The sequence below is a fragment of the Cyprinodon variegatus genome, unplaced genomic scaffold, assembly GCF_000732505.1.
Source record: "Cyprinodon variegatus isolate N-32 unplaced genomic scaffold, C_variegatus-1.0 Scaffold1331, whole genome shotgun sequence".
Lineage (NCBI taxonomy): Eukaryota > Metazoa > Chordata > Actinopteri > Cyprinodontiformes > Cyprinodontidae > Cyprinodon > Cyprinodon variegatus.
This window is the reverse complement of record NW_015151784.1, coordinates 25,339-31,187: the sequence shown is the minus strand read 5'-3', so window position 1 is coordinate 31,187 and position 5,849 is coordinate 25,339.

Here is a 5,849-nt window from a genome sequence, read left to right as displayed (position 1 = left end):
CTTTTACCCTACAGTTCCATTGAGGTTTGGTGTTTAGCAGAAGAGGAACTTATTACTTGTGCTTCCTGTTTCCTTTGTGGTCCTTACCACAGCAAACAAATGAAACTGAAGTTAGCAGCTCTGACATTGGCAAGTTTGAGACCATTTATAAAATCAGCCTTTTTTGTAATATATTTGTTTGCAAACATTATCTCTTTAATCTAACAAGACTTTTGAGAAACAGGTGAATATGATGCAGAAAACGTCTTGATGCGATCAGTCATAGAATCAAACTGAATTAATAAAAAGGATAAAGTGCTCAACAGTGAGACAGCCTCTGAGTCTGGGTTTCAATACATTGTTCAGTGAGAAACAGTTTTTAGTGCTCTCTGAGACTGACAACCATGTAAGCCCCCTTTGAAACCCCCAAAACCCGAACCCAGACCATTTCCTCTTAGCTTTAGTATCATTTAAAGGAAACTTTTTTTTTGTTTCTTATAGCAAACCAGCTGCTAAATCCAGGTCAAACAGACCATTGTTGAACTTTTACGTAAAAGTTTAAAAAACAATCCACTGGACTTTGTTTCCAAGATTTGAAGACGTTTCGCTTCCCCTCCAGGAAGCTTTCTCAATTCAAATGTCTGGACCCGCAGTGAGTTTGAGTCATGTTGATTGCATCAACTCTAGACTCAAACTCACTGCAGGTCCAGACATTTGACATTTGTTCTGCCGGTGAAAGCTTTTTTCAGACCGAACACAAAAACATGCACAACTATCTATTCTACCTCGTTCACCTAAGGAGAGCACTAATTAAGCATCAGATAAAAACAAGGAAGAATAGATTTGATTGTTTTGGCCCGGTGGAACACAGGGGACTTTTTTCCCATGATTTGGTCAGGCTGTGCAATCTGTATGATCCAGTCTGTTTATCAAACAGGCAGATCTCAAAGAGATTTGGATTAATCCAATGCAATAACAAGAGGCAACTTTGCAGGGATTAATTTTAATTTTCACAGTAGCCTTATGGGATGTCTCTTTTTAGCTATGGCAGTTAGCTGGTGGCCACGGATCAGACAGGTGGCAGCAGCGGCTCAGGCAGCAGCAGGACCAATATGGCACAGGTTAGAGGATTCTATGGCTCCTCTGCCAACACCAGTTGGGCCCTGCTGTTCCGCCGGTGTAGGTCGACCAGAGCTGGATAGCTCTCTCTCATCGGCTTGAGCAGGTGGGTTCACAACACTGTATTCAACTTGGTTTCCTTTCAGGAAAAGACATTCACTATGATCAGCCCCTTCTCAATCGTAGGAGAGTTAGTCTGACTCGGCCCAGCAAGCACAGACTTATTTGGAGGGATTTGGTCATTACTTAACATAGCTTTCAGCTGAGAACAGGCATGTACAGCCTTATGTGGTCATTGGCCACTGGCAACAGGAAGTTTAACAGGCACCGGCCCAGGAGTGTGATGTCAGAGGGGAATCTCTCCTATTACATCACTGACATTTGATCTCAACATCATCAATTCTCTTGGTGGGGGAAAGATTCTTAAAAAGGTGTTTCAGCAGCAAGAACCATTTGAACCAAGGTGGTTTTCTAGGGCATTTTTTTTTATTCCTGCTGCTTCCAACTCAGGAACATTTTCCAGGAATCTGATTGGTTCATTAGAGTCTCAACCCCTAAAATTTCTAGCCTGATAAACCAGACTAAATAAGAGATGAAAGGTGTTATTTAGTCTGGGGGAGTGTAAACAAGCAGCCTGTCAGTAAAACATCCTTCTCAAAGATGAATGAGTGTAGAGCCTCTTCCTGAGTCAAAAATTTCCATCAGAGCCAGTGGTCCTTCACACAAGACTATGCCGAGAGAGGGCCTCTGCAGATGGGTTGCGGTTAGCCCTGGCTGCCATTAGCCTCGGAGCTCCTCCGGGTGCCGCGGTCCGCTCAACTTCAGAAATATTATTTTTAATTATGCATTAAATCGGTAAATGGACCATACAGTGACGCTTTAAAGTAATATATATATTGTCAGGGTTTAGTTGTGGTTTGAGGAACCAAATGCAGAGGCGCAGAGGCTGAGGAGATTTCTTGCAGCTTTAATGAAATAAACACAGGTAACAATCCAAAATCCAACATGAAAAAATATAAAGCAAACCAGAACTATGGAGACATCTGGGGAAACAACACACAGGGAGCCAGGGAGAGACGAAGAACGTAGACCACAGCGTGGGAAGACAGCAAAGACAAGGAACCAACAAAGAGTGAGAGCAGAGGGAGAGCATATATAGCAGAGAGAGACAAAGGGAGGGCTAACGAGCAGACAAGGAGCAGGTGTGAGAGGAGACAACGAGGGAGGGAACACACACACACACACACACACACACACACACAGACACACACAAGAGGGCAATAGACAACAGCAAAACATGAGAACTAACATAAATCTAGAAATTACAACAAAACTGGAATTAAACCAATACAACCAGAAAACAAGGAGCAAAGTAAAGAACAACAGAACCATATATATATATACACACTCACACTTGTATTGAACAACTTCTAATGAACTTCTAATTTTTCAATGGAGTGCTCCTTTGAAAGCTGCCGCTGCCGCAGTGCATGCTATTGTTTTCCTTTCTCCAGCGTCGCGCAGCTTTGTTGTCACGCCCTCCAAACCCCGCCCGCTTTGCATCCAGACATTCAAAACACATCTCTGCATTGTGATGTGCCCGCCAGGGCCTGGGGCAATAATTGATACTAGACCAACTCGCAGGCAAAAATGATTTTGGCCACTGGCGGGTGGGCCTAGTTTACTAGGCTATAAAATTTCTACTACATTTATTAAAATAAAAAANTTCCACTTTTACCAGAGTATTTTTTAACACAAGTATCTGTACTTTTACTCAAGTACGGAAAGTGAGTACTTTTGCCATCTCTGCTGATAAACCAGACTAAATAGGAGATGAAAGGTGTTATTTAGTCTGGGGGAGTGTAAACAAGCAGCCAGTCGGTAAAACATCCTTCTCAAAGATGAATGAGTGTTGAGCCTCTTCCTGAGTCAAAAATTGCCATCAGAGCCAGTGGTCCTTCACACAAGACTATGCCGAGAGAGGGCCGCTGCAGATGGGCTGCGGTTAGCCCTGGCTGCCATTAGCCTCGGAGCTCCGCCGGTTGCCGCGGTCCGCTCAACTTGAGAAATATTGTTTTTAATTATGCATTAAATCGGTAAATGGACCATATGGTGAAGCTTTAAAGTAATATATATATATATATATATATATATATATATATATATATATATATATATACACACACACACACACACACACACTTGTATTAAACAACAGAAAAGAGAACTTCTAATTTTTCAATGGAGTGCTCCTTTGAAAGCTGCCGCTGCCGCATTGCATGCTACTGTTTTCCTTTCTCCAGCGTCGCGCAGCTTTGTTGTCACGCCCTCAAAACCCCGCCCGCTTTGCATCCAGACATTCAAAACACATCTCTGCATTGTGATGTGCCCGCCAAATTTAGGGCCTGGGGCAATAAATGATGCTACACCAACTCGCAGGCAAAAATGATTTTGGCCACTGGCGGGTGGGCCTAGTTTACTAGGCTATAAAATTTCTACTACATTTATTAAAATAAAAAAATGAACACCAGGGCAAAAGTAAACCCTGAACAGGGTTTACCCTGCACAGGTCACCAGTCACTTGCAGGATAACACAGAGACATACAGCCATGCACACACACACACAGACTTAAGGGCAATTTAGAGACGCCAATTAACAGCCATGTTTTTGGACTGTGGAGGAAGCTGGAGTGCCCATGCATGCATGGGGAGAACAAGCCAACTCCATGCATAAAGACCCTGAGCCAGGAATCAAGCCCAAGAGCTTCTTACTGCAAGGTAACTATGCTACAAATCGGATCAACGTGCTGTGATTCTAATTTTTTTTTTGTTTAAACCCCTTGAATTTCAATTTGTATATTGTAACTGAATCCTACTACCAGGTTGGAGTCAGTGCCTGTGCCCGTTCAGGCTGTCAGTCACTGGAGTCAATGGAAAAGGAGACCATCAAGCTACAAATTTAGCAGTTTAAGTTGTAGATGACTGTGAGAAAAACATGTATTTTCATGGAAAAATATTTAAGTCCAGCGAGCTACTCAGACAGCAAAGGAACATTGAGCAAAAGTTGATTTAACTCTGTCAGTAGCTGAATCAACATTCATTATGCAACTGACATGTTAGCGATGTCTGGAACTGAAAATGAAAAACTGACTTCTCGGTGTTAGATGTTGCTGCTCTGGAACTCACAAAACTGATTTAATTTCATGTTGAAATAACAAATAAGGCTCCTTAAAATATGATGCTGAAATAGCATATTGTTTTCATTTCTATAATTTGATTATTTGACTGTGTTGATATTCTTCATGAAAGGGAAAATTGGATAGGGAGGAAAAGGCCAAGTCAAACCAAGCTCCTCTTTGGGCCAAGCAGCAAGAAGAGCAGTGAAGACAGAGATAGAGGGAGAGTAGGCAATATAAAAGGAGGACACTGCACCAGAGCCGTATATGTTTTAAAAGTCAAATGTTTATTTTGTGAAAATATTAAGTATTGTGCAAGATTATAATAGACATATGTTCAAAAGCTGGCTTTCCTTAACGAGAGTGAACAGATTAGCTACCATCATCAACACAATGGTGTAATGGGCTTGGGTGTTTAAACAATATAATATGAAGCAACTCATTTAAATTACATTGAAATGTCATTTATAACCAGTTGTACATAGAGGATTCAAAAGAAAGACAACATAAATATCAAGTATATAGGTTACAATTTCTGAAATGTCTAGCAGTGGAGACAGGAGAGAACGAACAAAGAAATGCAAGCCTAGTCTATTCAAAAGACATAATAATGTTTTTGTTCCTCAAGGCTCTGAAAATGGCCAGATTTAATAATGGAATGAAAAACCTTTTCTGGGGAGCAAGCAACTGAACCCACCTAGAAGTCTCTGTACTGGGAAAGTCAATATTATTTGTCACTATATAGTGGTTCCGCTATTTTAGATGAGTGTCCGAACGTCTAGTGGATAAAAAATTAATGGACAAGAAATTTCACACAATATACCTTGAAAGGTAGTGATCATTTATGGTCACTAGATTAGCAGTTTTATCCCAGATTGCTTTGCGAGAACTCTCCTCGCTAAGCAGTGCTCTAGCTGCGACAAAAAACAAAGATGGCACAGGAATCCTGTGGGGAGCATTACGTGACCAACAGGGAGTGAAAATGTCTGTCTGAATGGTCACTTAACTGAGTTTACTATAAAGTTCAGCATGTAGTTAGGTCTATATACTGATTGAAGGAATTAGGGGTTAGGGCGGATGTTCCGCCACAACCTGAGTTTTCGGTTTGGCAAAGAGAGTTTAATTAACCTCTGTTTCTGTTACTGTAGTGGTATTCTCTGAAGAGCTAACCTGGTCGGGTGCAGGTTTTTTTCAGTCAACTCAGTGTCCTCTGTCTCTGCTCTCCTTAAAGCCAATCCCGTTGTTTTATTTTCTGATTTACCAAGGAAATTTCTGCCATAATCCTCTACTAGGTCTGTTAGAGACACTGTACATAGTCAAAAAAATGACCTAAGCAAAATTCTGCTTTAGAACTTCTTTTAGCTACTTTTTTTTTTTTTAGAAACTTTGTTTTTACAGCATCGTGTTTTAGATTCTTATTTTTGTTACAATGGGCCTCATGAAACATTTTCATATTCTTGGCTTAAATTTATCTTTTTCTCCTACCATGGACTTGGATGAACACAACACTTCATATTCAACAAATGTTCCTAACTTCAGTAAATTATCCTTGTGAACTCATGCAGTCCACCTGTG